The sequence below is a fragment of the Enhydra lutris genome, unplaced genomic scaffold (assembly GCF_002288905.1).
Source record: "Enhydra lutris kenyoni isolate GAN:26980312 unplaced genomic scaffold, ASM228890v2 scaffoldscaffold1, whole genome shotgun sequence".
In the NCBI taxonomy this organism is placed as follows: domain Eukaryota; kingdom Metazoa; phylum Chordata; class Mammalia; order Carnivora; family Mustelidae; genus Enhydra; species Enhydra lutris.
Genome location: NW_019154085.1, coordinates 5462 through 20874, shown reverse-complemented (window position 1 = coordinate 20874; position 15413 = coordinate 5462). Strand labels below are relative to the sequence as shown.

The following is a 15413-nucleotide window of genomic DNA, read 5'->3' as shown; positions in this document are numbered from 1 at the left end:
GGATTTGTTATTCTTTTTTCTTAAGGAGTATTTAAATTACATAAGACTCTTTTTACCTTTCTTAAGTTTTAAAAGTGAGCATAACTTCTAACTTGATATATGCATTAAGAATGTATTTATCAAAATACAATTTCCCAACAATTTCACAAAAGACAACTCCAGTGTTGAGAAATCATTTAATAAAAATTACCTTTAACTTTTCTAAACTTCTCATTATTTTATATATTCTAATCACCTTCTGTCTTGGCTGGCATCTGTTCAGTCTGGAAAGCCCTTCTTTTTTACTCAACTGATTTCTTTCTTTGACCATTTCAGTTTTTATTTTCTGGGTTTTTTCCCTCTTTCTGGAGGGGTACTGACAAAAACTGCATATTATTATAGAACACAACTCTACTGTTTTGTTTTCAGTATCCCTCTTGATGATACCGAGGGTTTTCTAGGGGTGTCAGTAGAAAGGGAGGAATAGAAGATGAATGGCACCACAAAGGGTTAATGTTGTCAGGTTTGAACAAAGAAAAGATCCAGGTTATAACTAATAGCTCATTTTATATATATGAATTATATAGACATATAATCTGTAAGTATATATAAATAGTTACATAAACACAGCTCATATCATTCACAATCTACTATTTGGGACAATAAGACTCCAGAAGAAACTTGGGAAGAACAAAATCATCCTCTATGGTATCCATCTCTAGAAGTAAAATCTGTAAGTAAAATCTGTTTGTTAAATCTTCATAAAATGTTAGTATTTTTTATCTGTTGTTTATAATTGTTATATTCACAGATAACACATTTTGATAAAAATACAGAAAGTAGAATGAGATGTTGGGCGGATCATGATACTCAGGAAACTTTCTTTAAAGTGGCTGAAGTACCCTTAAGACAAAGTGACAGCAAACGTGCCCAGGATCTCCCAGAAAACCCATAGACAAAGGTCCTGCTATAGCAAAGAACTCATTACATTTATTCAAGATAGGACCTCAAATTTGGCCCTGTGTTTTCTCGGTAGTTTTGTTATCAATAAGTGATAGCTTCATCTGTTCTATGCTGTTCTTTTCAAGTTCTATTTTAAACTTTACATCAGAGTTCCATTTCATTTATGTCCTCTTGGTAGTAAAGATCTTTAGGACTCTATTTTAGGAAGAAAGATTTTTCCGTGAGTAGTTCTCACTAACATTGAAAACATCTGGGGTTAATCTCAGAAATGATACTTCCAAACTATCCAAGAGGCAGGAGTGGTTGTTTTGGAGCCTAGAAAATGTTTTCTTTTCCACTACTACTTGGAAAACATGAGTCAACTGTATTTTTGAATTTTTCTCTTTCATTTGTAACTTTTTTTAAATTTTAAGGGGCATATTCCTATATATTATCAATTATTCAAAAACCAACAGCTCAACTCTATTCTGTGATCTCCAGAGAGTTTTGTAATAGTATTTATTTTTTTTAAAGTCCTGATAATTTGTAATCTAGCTTTTATTCTAAAATAAAAGCTGAGTTTGATTTTAAAGATACCTACAGATATGAATTAAAGTATTAAATGGGAATATCATAAAACAATTAGCTTATATTCTTTACTTGCCCCCACGAAGGGAGTTTTGACCACCTTCAGAATTTCTTAGACAGCCACAACACAGTTATGGCTTTAAATATGAATGTCCAGTCAAGCCTTTGAGGGATTCAGTTGTAGTCAACACGGTCTTGATGATGTACCTGGTGCAGTTTTTACATTTGTATCCACATGGGACAGTGGAGGGTGCTTCTGCTAAGCAGGACAGAGAAAATCCCCACTTTACAATGGGCTCCCTGAGAAAGCAGATTTCCTTTCAGAAATCAACTATTGCAAAATTCTAATTTGAGACCATATGAATAATAACTCCCGAGAATCCCTTTTTTTCCCTCTGCTTTTTAACAACAAAAAAGCAACGTTGTTTAACCTGGTGTGCCACTGTCAATTGAGCTCTTCTTTCTAGGAAGATCTGCTAGTATGAACTTCAGTAGATGAGGGTAGACACAAAATTAGGAACCCACCGTTGCTGAACTTTGATCTTACCATTGAAGCCATCCTGGTCCAGATATCCCAAAAGTGTTATGGCACCGCCAAACCTTGCAAAGACCTCAAGCCCATTCAGCTTGGTTGTCTGGAAGTCTCCTGAGGCTCTTTGCAGAGACACAGACACCTGCCCCACCTCTTGGAGTTTGCCATTAGAACCATGATCCATGAACAGAGGTGTTCCAATAAATACATCTGCATAACTAAAAGAACAGAATCTTCATCACCAAAGCAAGATCAAATTCCATCTATTAACAATTTTTTTTGGGGGGCGCCTGGGTGGGTCAGTGGGTTAAAGCCTCTGCCTATGGCTCAGGTCATGATTTCAGGGTCCTGGGATTGAATCCCGCATCAGGCTTTCTGCTCAGCAGGGAGCCTGCTCCCTCTACCCCCTCTGCCTGCCTGTCTACCTACTTGTGATTCCTGTCTGTCAAACAAATAGATAAAATCTTAAAAAAAAACAAAAAGTTTTTTTTCTTATAAAACTCGGTTTCCCTTTCTGTATCTCTAATAACCAAACTGAAGCATAGAATCATCTCAAACTCAAACCTTCTTCCAACTCCTATAAGGAACCATGAGTAATTCATAAAAATTACTTTATTCCTTCATATCATAAAAGCTACTGAAAGCAATTATGAACAATGTAGAGGTTTTCTCATATTCATGATAAGGTTGCTTCAAACTGGTCCTTATAGAGAGATTAGCAGGAAGGGGACCAAAAAAAAAAAATGTTTAGTTTTAGTAAAGAACTCATAAACATGACAGGAAAACTGTTCTTGGAAACATCTTTTTAAACTTACTCATTGCCATTCATGTCTGTGGCAGCAACAGAAAATCCAAAATATGCAGCCATCTGGAAAACAAAAAGAAAATGAAATGCTTATATTTCCAACTAGTTCAGACAGTTAATATTTGTGGTATATTTATGAAACAGAAAGGGTTATTTTTTTTCTCTGCACATAGTGTTTCAATCTTAATTTCTTTTGTTTATACTACCAACACAATCAGGTAATGAGGCTTTTTTATGTTCCTAGATTTATGGACAAAACATATCCTATATTATTTCAGTGTCTTCAACATATCCCACTTAAGTCCAAGTATAATAAATGCTCCTTCCTAGGCCTAATCTCCTATCTCCCTTCCTCTCCACTACCCAACAGGTGCCAGATACAGACACACCTTCAGAAAGACATATAGTCACAGACAGAAGTTTTAAATGAGCCCAAGAAGTTATCAGTGGGAGTTTATGCAGTAAAGATAATAGATAATAAATATTAATAGATCATAATTGGTTCTCCCTATGTGAAAAAAAAAACTGCTACTCTCAAGAAATCACTGTTTAGAGAAATATTGGATTGACTATGTTATTTTTTAAAAATTTTTATTTAACATATAATGTATTGTTAGTCCCAGGGGTACAGGTCTGTGAATCGCCAGATTTACACACTTTGCAGCACTCACCATAGCACATAACTTCCCCATTGTCAATAACCCCACCACTGTCTCCCTACTCCCCTCCCCCCAGCAACCCTCAGTTTGTTTTGTGAGATTGAGTCTCTTATGGTTTGTGTCCCTCCCAGTCCCATCTTGTTTCATTTATTCCTTTCCTATCCTCCAAACCCCCCACATTGCATCTCCACTTCCTCATATCAGGGAGTTCATATGATAATTGTTTTTCTCTGATTGACTTATTTCACTAAGCATAATACCCTCTAGTTCCATCCACGTCATCGCAAATGGCAAGATTTCATTTCTTCTGATGGCTGCATAGTATTCCATTGTATATATATACCACATCTTCTTTGTCCATTCATCTGTTGATGGACATCTAGGTTCTTTCCATGGTGTGGCTATTGTGGACATTGCTGCTATAAACATTCGGGTGCACATGCCCCTTCGGATCACTACGTTTGTATCTTTAGGGTAAATACCCAGTAGTGTGATTGCTGGGTCATAGGGTAGCTCTATTTTCAACTTTTTGAGGAACCTCCATGCTGTTTTCTTTTTTTTTTTCTTTTTTTTTTTTTTAAAGATTTTATTTATTTGACAGAGAGAGAGATCACAAGTAGGCAGAGAGGCAGGCAGAGAGAGAGAGGGGGAAGCAGACTCCCCACCAAGCGGAGAGCCGGATGTGGGGCTCGATCCCAGGACACTGGGATCATGACCTGAGCTGAAGGCAGAGGATTTAACCCACTGAGCCACCCAGGTGCCCCACCATGCTGTTTTCCAGAGTGGTTGCACCAGCTTGCATTCCCACCAACAGTGTAGGAGGTTCCCCTTTCTCCGCATCCTTGCCAGCATCTGTCATTTCCTGACTTGTTAATTTTAGCCATTCTGACTGGTGTGAGGTGATATCTCATTGTGGTTTTGATTTGTATTTCCTTGATGCCGAGTGATGTGAAGCACTTTTTCATGTGTCTGTTGGCCATCTGGATGTCTTCTTTGCAGAAATGTCTGTTCATGTCTTCTGGCCATTTCTCAATTGGATTATTTGTTCTTTGGGTGTTGAGTTTGATAAGTTCTTTATAGATTTTGGATACTAGCCCTTTATTTGATATGTCGTTTGCAAATATCTTCTCCCATTCTGTCAGTTGTCTTTTGGTTTTGTTAACTGTTTCCTTTGCTGTGCAAAAGCTTTTGATCTTGATGAAATCCCAATAGTTTATTTTTGCCCTTGCTTTCCTTGCCTTTGGCGATGTTCCTAGGAAGAAGTTGCTGCACCTGAGGTCAAAGAGGTTACTGCCTGTGTTCTCTTCAAGGATTTTGATGGATTCCTGTCTCACATTGAGGTCCTTCATCCATTTTGAGTTTATTTTCATGTGTGGTGTAAGAAAATGGTCCAGTTTCATTTTTCTGCATGTGGCTGTCCAATTTTCCCAGCACCATTTATTGAAGAGGCTGTCTTTTTTCCATTCGATATTCTTTCCTGCTTTGTCAGAGATTAGTTGACCATAGAGTTGACGGTCTATTTCTGGGCTCTCTATTCTGTTCCATTGGCCTATGTGTCTGTTTTTGTGCCGGTACTATCCTGTCTTGATGATGACAGCTTTGTAATAGAGCTTGAAATCTGGATTGTGATGCCACCAACTTTGGCTTTCTTTTGCAATATTCCTCTGGCTATTCAAGGTCTTTTCTGGTTCCATATAAATTTTAGGATTGTTTGTTCCATTTCTTTGAAAAAATTGATCGGATTTTGATAGGGATTGCATTAAACGTGTAGATTGCTTTAGGTAGCATAGACATTTTCACGGTTTTGTTCTTCCAATCCATGAGCATGGAATATTTTTCCATTATTTTGTGTCTTCCTCAATTTCTTTCATGAGTACTTTATAGTTTTCTGAGTATAGATTCTTTGCCTCTTTGGTTAGGTTTATTCCTAGCTATCTTATGGTTTTGGGTACAATTGTAAGTGGAATTAACTCCTTAATTTCTCTTTCTTCTGTCTTATTGTTGGTGTGTAGAAATGCAACTGATTTCTGTGCATTGATTTTATATCCTGACACTTCACTGAATTCCTGTACAAGTTCTAGCAGATTTGGAGTGCAGTCTTTTGGGTTTTCCACATAAAGTATCATATCATCTGCAAAGAGTGAAAGTTTGACTTCTTCTTTGCTGATTTGGATGTCCTTAATTTCTTTTGTTGTCTGATTGCTGAGGCCAGGACTTCTAGTACTGTTGAATAGGAGTGGTGATAATGGACATCCCTGCCATGTTCCTGACCTTAGTGGAAAAGCTCTCAGTTTTTCTCCATTGAGAATGATATTTGCTGAGGGTTTTTGATAGATGGCTTTGATGATATTGAGGTATGTGCCCTCTATCCCTACACTTTGAAGAATTTTGATCAGGAAAGGATATTGTGCTTTATCAAATGCTTTTTCAGCATCTATTGAGAGTATCATATCATTCTTGTTCTTTTATTATTGTATTGTATCACATCGATTGATTTGCGGATGTTGAACCAACCTTTCAGTCCTGGGATAAATCCTATTTGGTCATGGTGAATAATCCTTTTAATGTACTGTTGAATCCTATTGGCTAGTATTTTGGTGAGAATTTTCACATTTGTGTTCATCAAGGATATTGGTACGTAATTCTCTTTTTTGATGGGGTCTTTGTCTGGTTTTGGGATCAAGGTAATGTTGGCCCCATAAAATGAGTTTGGAAGTTTTCCTTCCATTTCTATTTTTTGGAACAGTTTCAGGAGAATAATAATTAATTCTTCTTTAAATGTTTGATAGAATTCCTCTGGGAGGCCATCTGGCCCTGGGCTCTCATTTTTTGGGAGATTTTTGATGACTGCTTCAATCTTCTTACTAGTTATGGGTCTGTTGAGGTTTTCTATTTAATCCTGGTTCAGTTATGGTAGTTTATATGTCTCTAGGAATGCATTCATTTCTTCCAGATTATCAAATTTGCTGGCGTATAGTTGCTCATAATATGTTCTTACAATTGTTTGTATTTCTTTAGTGCTGGTTGTGATCTCTTCTCTTTCATTCATGATTTTATTAATTTGGGTCCTTTCTCTTTTCTTTTTGATAAGTCTGGCCAGGTGTTTATCAATCTTATTAATTCTTTCAAAGAACCAGCTCCTAGTTTTGTTGATTTGTTCTATTGTTTGTTTGTTTGTTTGGTTTCTATTTCATTGATTTCTGCTCTGATCTTTATTCTCTTCTCCTGCTGGGTTTAGGCATTCTTTGTTGTTTTTTCTCCAGCTCCTTTAGTTGTAGGGTTAGGTTGTGTATTTGAGACCTTTCTTGTTCTTGAGAAAAGCTTGTATTGCTACATATTTTCCTCTCAGGACTGCCTTTGCTGTGTCCCACAGATTTTGAACCACTGTGTTTTCATTATCATTTGTTCCCATGAATTTTTTCAATTCTTCTTTAATTTCCTGGTTGACCCATTCATTCTTTAGAAGGATAGATGCTCTTTAGTCTCCATATATTTGGGTTCTTTCCAAATTTCCTCTTGTGATTGAGTTCTAGCTTCAGAGCATTGTGGTCTGAAAATATGCAAGGAATGATCTCAATCTTTTGGTACCAATTGAGACCTGATTTGTGAGCCAGGATGTGATTTATCCTGGAGAATGTGCCATGTGCATTAGAGAAGAATATGTATTCTGTTGCTTTGGAGTGGAATATCTGTGATGTCCCTCTGATCCAGTGTGTCATTTAAGGCCTTTATTTCCTTATTGATCGTTTGCTTGGATGATCTGTCCATTTCAGTGAGGGGAGTGTAAAGGTCCCCTACTATTATTGTATTCTTGTTGATGTCTTTCTTTGATTTTGTTATTAATTGGTTTATACAGTTGGCTGCTCCCATGTTAGGGGCGTAGATATTTAAAATTGTTAGATCCTCTTGTTGGACAGACCCTTTGAGTATGATATAGTGTCCTTCCTCATCTCTTATTATAGTCTTTGGTTTAAAATCTAATTTCTCTGATATAAGTATTGCCACCCCAGGTTTCTTTTGATGTCCATTAGCATGGTAAATTGTTTTCCACCCCCTCACTTTAAATCTGGAGGTGTCTTTGGGTTTCCATGAACTTTGGTTTCTTGTAGACAGCATATTGATTTTTTTTAAAATCCATTCTGATACCTCTGTCTTTTGATTGGGACATTTAGCCCATTTACATTCAGGGTAACTATTGAGGGATATGAATTTAGTGTCATGTATTGCCTATAAGGTGACTATTACTGTATATTGTCTCTGTTCCTTTCTGGTCTACTACTTTTAGACTCTCTCTTTGCTTAAAGGACCCCTTTCAATATTTCACGTAGAGCTGCTTTGGTGTTTACAAATTCTTTCAGTTTTTGTTTGTCCTGGAAACTTTTTATCTCTCTTTTTATTTTCAATGATAGCCTAGATGGATATAGTATTTCTGGCTGCATATTTTTCTCGCTTAGTTTAGTGCTCTGAATATATCACACCAGCTCTTTCTGGCCTGCCAGGTCTCTGTGGATAAGCCTGCTGCCAATCTAATATTTTTACCATTGTATGTTACAGACTTCTTTTCTCAGGCTGCTTTCAGGATTTTCTCTTTGTCACTAAGACTTGTAAATTTTACTATTAGATGACGGGGTGTGGACCTATTCTTATTGATTTTGAGGCAGGTTGTCTGCACCTCCTGGATTTTGATGCTTGTTCCCTTTGCCATATTAGGGAAATCCTCTACAATAATTTGTCCCAATATACCTTCTGCTCCCTTCTCTCTTTCTTCTTCTTCTGGAATCCCAATTATTGTAATGTTGTTTCATCTTATGGTATCACTTATCTTTTGAGTTCTCCCCTCATGGTCCAGTAGTTGTTTATCTCTCTTTTGTTCAGCTTCTTTATTCTCTGTCATTTGGTCTTCTATATCACTAATTCTCTCTTCTGCCTCATTTATCCTAGCAGTAAGAGCCTCCATTTTTTATTGCACCTCATTAATAGCCTTTTTGATTTCAGCTTGGTTAGATTTTGGTTCTTCTATTTCTCCAGAAAGGGCTTTTATTTCTCCAGACAGGGTTTCTCTAATATCTTCCATGCCTTTTTCGAGCCCAGGTAGCACCTTAAGAATCATTATTCTGAACTCTAGATCTGACATATTACCAATGTCTGTACTGATTAGGTCCCTAGCCTTCAGTACTGCCCTTGTTCTTTTTTCTGTAGTGAGTTTTTCTGCCTTGTCATTTTATCCAGATAAGAATATATGAAGGAGTGAATAAAATACTAAAAGGGTGGCAAAGACCCCAGGAAAATGTGTGTTAGCCAAATCAGAAGAGACCCCAAATCATGGGGGGAAGAAAGGGGGTAAAAAGAAATTTAGGAAAAAAAAAATAAAAATAGAAAAAAAGAAAAAGAAGAAAAAAGAAAATATATATATTAGACTGGTGAATAGAACAGAGCCACCCACTTAATTTTGGGAACATTTTGGTCTCTTAGAAAAAACTACCTCCCAAAATTTAAAAGAAAGAAAAAAAAATATATACACACACACAAAATAATGGTAAACATGATGAAGGGATTGAATATGACTATAAAGATGAAAATTAAAAAAAAAATTCTAAAAAAGGAGTTGATAGGTTGGTTGGGAAAAGAAAGAAAAAGAAAGTGGAAAGAACTTGCTCAGGTTGGAGACTAGAACAAAGCCCTGTGCTAGATTTAGGGTATATTTTGATCTATTAGTAGAAGTTGTATCCCAAATTTTTTTAGAAGGAAAAACCCTATGTGTATACAAAAAATAAAGTTGGATACAATGAAGCATAAAATATGACTATAATAATGAAGATTCAAAAAGATTTTTTTAAAATGAAAGGTATTGTTAAGATAAACTACTTAAAAAACGTTAAATGAGGAAGGTGTAAAAGTTAAAAAAAATAGAATAAGAAAAAATAAAACAAAAAAATATTAACTAACTTAGCAAGACTAAAGAATCATGGGGAGAAAGCCATGAATTCCATGCTTTGCTTTCTCCTCCTTGGAATTCCACTGTTTTCCTTGATAAGTGAACTTGGTCTTGGCTAGATTTCTTGCGGATCTTCTGGGGGAGGAGCCTGTTGTAGTGATTCTCAAGTGTCTTTACCCAAGGCAGAATTGCCCCGCCCTTACCAGAGGTCAGGCTAGGTAATCCACTCGGGTTTGCTTTCGGGAGGTTTTGTTCCCTGAACACTTTCTGTAGAGTTCTGAAGGAAGGGAATGAAAATGGCAGCCTCCCAATCTCCAGCCCGGAGGAGCCAAGAGCTCGGGGCCCCACTCCTCAGTGTGCCCTCAGAAAAAAGTGCTCAGTCACTCTTATCTCCCTGGCTTCTTGCCGCGCTCCGAGCTCACCCAGCCTGTGACCAAGCGTCTCTGTCTATGGCACACAGCCCTGCTTGGAGTCTCCAAACCCAGCTGATCCCTGCACTCTTACAGGGGGGTGTGGATCTGGCACTTGTGGGGTCCCTGCTCAAATAGTAGTGGTCTGACTGTGCCACGGATCACAGTTTAAGGTAACCCCGAGTTGAGAGCTCACTCTTGGGCTCCGTCTCCGTAGCCAGCTTCCCCTCTCTAATACCTGTGAGCTCCGCAACACTCAGACACCCCCAATCCTTCAGTGACCCCGCAGGACCTGAGACAACACTGTTCCCACATGGGCTCCAGCCCCGCTTAGCCTCTGGAGTGATGTCCCTCAGTGGAGCAGATTTTTAAAAGTTCAGATTTTGTGCTCTGTTGCTCTGCCACTTGCTGGGAGCTGTCCACTTCCCCCACAGTCTATCTTCCCATCACTTTGGATTCACTTTTCCGCAGGTCCTACCTTTCAGAAAGCGGTCAATTTTCTGTTTCTAGAATTGCTGCTCTTCTCTTCAATCTCCTGTTGGATTTATAGGTGTTCAGAATGGTTTGGTAAACTATCTAGCTGATCTCCTGCTACCTGATGTCATCTCAGCCTGCTACTCCTTTGTCATCTTGACTCCTCCTCCTGGAATGTCTTTGTTCTTGTCTCACGTCTCAATTGATGACTTGCCAGTGGCTTTGCTTTTGAAGCACACACAGTACAAATGTTTTTGGATTTATTACAGGATTACATGGAGAGTGAAGGAATGTCCTTTCCCCCGCTACAGGAGACTGTGGCCATGACAGACAGAACAGCCCGGCTGGAAATAAACGTATAAAGAAAAGTTCTAAAGATAATGCAACATGCAAAACAACTAAGACAGATGACAGTTTAATGATGAATGACAGTGAGGAATGAGTTGACAAACCAAAAAAAGGGAAGTTAGCAAATCTTCTAAAATTTTGACTAATGGAGCTAACAAGAGGAAATGATGGGCATGAACCTCATGCCTCCATATTGGGGACCTCTGAGCCACCCCCCAGGATTCTGTCTGACATCTGGGATGAAACCAAGCTGTTTGGAGCTGTGCAGAACCCTAAGAGTTGAAGAAACCTGCATGACCCCCTAAAGCTGGTCCATCATTGGCGCCCTCCTGGCCACAAATCCAGAGCCTGACACACCGTCTGAACTCTGCCCTCTATTCAGCCACCCGTGGATCACACCTCAGCACTGGCAGATCGGGCCTGACATGCCCCTAGGACCTAACCCTAACCCAAGGTTGGGTTTTCAGTCTTTAGTCCCCAGAGGCCTGGCCCCAAGCCTCCAGATTGGGGGCCCCTGAGCCACACCCCAGGACTCTGCCTGCCATCCAGGAGGAAATCGTGCCATTTGGAGTTTAGCAGAACGGTCAGCAAGGGAGAAACCTGCATGTCCCCTGAGGACAACCCACCTTTGGTGGCCACTTTGGCCACAAACCCGGAGCCTGCTGCACTATCTGACCCCTGCCTTCCACTGAGACCCCCAGGGATCCTGCTTCAGCAGGGGCAGATCAGGCCCAGCATGCCTATAGGCCCTAACCCTAACCCTAGGTTGGGTTTTCAGGCTTCTGTCCCTAGAAGCCTTGTCCCCAAGGTCTCCAGATTGGGGACACCTGAGCCACACCCCAGGAGTCTGCCTGCCACCTAGGAAGAAACCGTGCCCTTTGAAGCTGCACAGAACCCTCAGCATAATAGAAACCTGCATGCACCCCTGAGGACACCCTCAACATTGGTGGCCCCAAGGGCCACACAACCGAGCCTGAAGCCCAGTCTGACCACTGTCCTCCACTCACACCCTTCAGCAATGGGAAGTCGGATCTGCCATGCCCCTAGGCCCTACCCTAACTGAGGTTGGGTTTTCAGGTGACCATCCTCAGAGACCTGGCCCCCAAACCCTCCAGACTGGGGACCTCTGAGCCACACCCCAGGACTCTGCTTGACATCCAGGAGCTAACAGTGCCATTTGGAGCTGCACAAAACCCTCAGAGTGGGAGAAACCTGCAACCTGCTGTGAGGACACCCCCACTATTGGTAGTCCCCCTGACCACAAACCCGGAGTCTGATGTCCCAGCACAACCCTCCACTCAGCCCCCTGGGAATCCTGCCTCAGCATCAGCATATCAGGCCTGCCATGCCCCTAGGCCCTAACCCTAGCCCTAGTTTGGGTTTTCTGGCTTCCATCCCAAAAGCCATGACCCCCAAGGCCCACAGATTAAGGACACCTCAGTGACACTCCAGGACTGTGCTCATCACATGGGAGGGAACCATGCCATTTGGAGCTATGCAGAACCCTCAGAGAGGAAGAAACCTGCATGCCTCCCTAAAGCCACCCCCACCATCAATGGTCCCCCTGGCCACAAACCTCAGTTCTGTCCCACTGCTGGACGCATTTCCTGAACTCAGCCCTGAGGAGAGCCCGCATCAGCGCCAGCAGATAGGGTCTGCCATGCCCCTAGACCATAACCCTAACCATAAGTTGCACGGTCCTCCTGGGTGGCAGGCAGAGTCCTGGGGTGTGGCCCAGAGGTCCCCAGTCTGGAGGGACAGTGCCAGTGTGGCTTTAGACCTGTGGAGGGTTTGTGAGCAGCATTAGGAATCTGTGGAAGGCGGGGCAGTGCTGATTCACACTACTGGAGGGCGTGGTGAGCTGTGGTGTGCAAGAGCGTGGTAGGGTGCAATGCTGCTTGCCACCACTGGAGGCAGTGCCGGGCTGCAGTAGGAGACAAGGGATGGTGCGAGTTTAAAGACGGTCGCCACTGGAGGGCGTGGTGAGCTGTGATGGGAGTGTCACTTTAAGGCGTGGCAATGCCGCTTGCCACCACTGGAGGCAGTGCCGAGCTGCCGTGGCAAACACACCAGAAGAGGAGTCCCTGCAGCCTGCTGGCTCTGAGGGCAGTGGGGAGGTGCTGGGCGAGGGACCCTGAAACGTGAGGCACTGCAGTTTGTTTTCGCAGGACGGAGTGTTGAGCTGAAGACTGTTTCCCCAGGCTCAAGAGTGGTGGTGACAACCGCTGGAGCTGGGCCCACTCAGCATTGTGCCCCGTTGCCCCAGGTTGGATGGGAATGTGCTGTCAGGATGGCTCAGGAGGGTCCTCCCGGTGGGAGTCTGGGGCCGGGGGAACCAAACTCGACCCATGGTGCCTTTGGAACCGAGGAGTTGGGTGTTTGTTTGGAAGAGTCTATTTGCTTCTCCAAAAAGGACAAGGGCATTGGCTGGCTTAATACGGAAGTGAATGACCATTTAGGACAAGCATGTGTCTCTCCTTCTCCCAGGAATCGGAGCAGGTGTGTAGGCTTTAGGTGGGAGGTGCCTGCTTATCCGCACCTGACAACCCTTCTTCACTCTGGCTCCACGAGACCTGAAGTTTGGAAATCAGCATCTGAGTCAGTCATGCCACTTGTCCCAGGACGTCAGCGTTAGGGTCTCCCTGTCTACGCCCACACAGAGCCCATTCTCCTCCAGTAACCAGAGTGATCCTTTTGCAACATAACCTTTGGGCCTCTCTGTGGTTTGCTCCCCTCTCCCCCGCCCCCCCAGTCTCACCTCTCCTGCTGGGACCCTCCCTTCTGTGGGCATCCAGCAGTGTGGTTTCCCACAAGTCCCTCAGGCTTGAGTCTAAGCCGTTGCATATGCTGTGCCTCTGCCAGGAGCACCGTTCTCTCCTCCTGCTTCATGTCTGGCTTGTTTCCCCATTGGCTGAGCCTCAATTTGCCCCTTGATGACCTGGCTCATGCCTGCTGGGTGTGTGTGTGCTTCCCCCCACTTAAATGTAGGGCTGCATGGGTTTCCAACCATCTAAGCCTTAGAGTCCCCTTTGTAAGATGGGGTACTGATGGCCCCCATCTCTGGGAGCAGGAGGTAGGGAGGCCCCATGGGCAGACTCACTGAGGACAGGCTGGGAGAGTGGCTGTTGCTTAAAACAGTCCAGAGCCTGCCCCCTTGAGGAAGGTGTACATGTTCACAGGCCCCAGCTCTGGGGTCCTGCTGCCAGCCTCTGATAGTGAACCTCCTCACACCCTGTACCCTGTCCCTATAGCTTCCTGGACCTGTTCTTGGAGGCATTGGAGAAGCCTGTCATGGTGGGACACAGGGTCACCTGCTACACCTTCACCGACCAGCCGGCTACCAGGACTATGTGCCCCTCTAGGATGGCTGAAAGATAGTGGTCCTCATGGTGGGACACAGGGTCACCTGCTACATCTTCACTGACCAATTGCTAGCCGGGCCCTTGTGCCCCTCCTCCCCCAGGGAGAGCTGGAGGGTGGTGGTCCTCGAGGTCTGTGGTGCCCCACACTGGCAGGATGTGTCCATGCAGCACATGGTGACGGTCAGCTGCTTCTGCGAGCAGCACTTCCTCCTCGAGTTGGACGGCTTGGTTTGCAGGCGTAGACCTGAAGTTCTCTGACCACATGGGTGTGGAGATCCTGTCCCCCCTCTTTGGCACCCTGTATCCCAGTTTCTACTGGGCAGCCTGCAAGGACTTCAGCTACGAGGGCCAGCCATAGTCCCAGGCCCACATCCCCAGGGATCAGGGCAACATTCACTAACTACATGGAGGCCTTTTTTGGGGTATTGGTGGTGGAGGTTCACTGACTGACCTTGGCCCGTCACCATGCAATGGGGGTTGACCTTGCCAATGGGATGGAGGCCATGTGGCATGACAAGAGCCACCTGAGCAGGTACCTGCTGGACCACAAACTCACCAAGAGGCTATCCCCGGAAGACCCATGGGACCTGCAGTGGCTGGGCTGTGCCCTGGAGGACCTGTGTTATCCACAGCTGCTGGGCTGTCCCTTGGAGGACCTGTGGGACCTGTGGCTGCTGCACTGTCCCCTGGAGGACCTGTGGGACCTGCAGATGCTGGGCTGTCCCAGCATCCGCATCCCAGCTGGGATCTGTGGGATCCGCAGCTGCTGGGCTACACACCACCCCCTCTCCCATCATGAAGAAGCTGAGATACATGGCTGTGCCCAAGAATCACCAGGACACCAGGAACACGTGAGGGGTTGCCCCCATTTCCATCCAGGGATGCTGCCAGTGGAGCCATCAGAGCAGGTTCCTTCTTCTGTCCCCTTCAGGGAGACTGTGAGGCCCAGATGTCCAGGACTCCTGAACATCTGGGGCTGCACCTGCATACGGGAGGTCAGCCTGGGGACACAAGTTTCTCTTTGTGGTCACTACATTTTGATAACTTCTGGGTAATTGGCAGCTGTGAACAACTCCAGTTTTATGTCATGTTTTTCTGTGTCAATGATGAGCAACCATCTTTAAAAAGAACAGTTGAGAGAAAAGGTTTCCTCCCTGGTTCTAAACAGACACTTCTTGGTGGGGCTGGGAGTGGCCCTGCAGCCACCGTGGAGCCAGAATGGGCCCTGGCTGGGTCTTCCCTCCAAGTCCCATGGGGCTTCAGGGTCAAGGGTGTGCCGAGCCGCCTGTCAGACCCCCAGTCCCCTGACTGCCAGAGGCCTTGGTTGTGGCTGCTAGCTCAGCCTCCAGGAGAATGGAACCCTCTGGGTTATATGTGGT

The 15413-nt window shown here is 43.6% G+C and overlaps 2 pseudogenes; one reads left to right on the top strand and one right to left on the bottom strand.

Annotated features, from left to right (window-relative positions):
• LOC111143585 overlaps positions 1-3538 on the bottom strand; it is a 59213-nt pseudogene extending 55675 nt beyond the window's left edge.
• Positions 3539-12691: 9153 nt separating this feature from the next.
• LOC111143497 lies at positions 12692-14889 on the top strand (annotated as a pseudogene).
• The last annotated feature ends 524 nt before the right edge of the window (positions 14890-15413 follow it).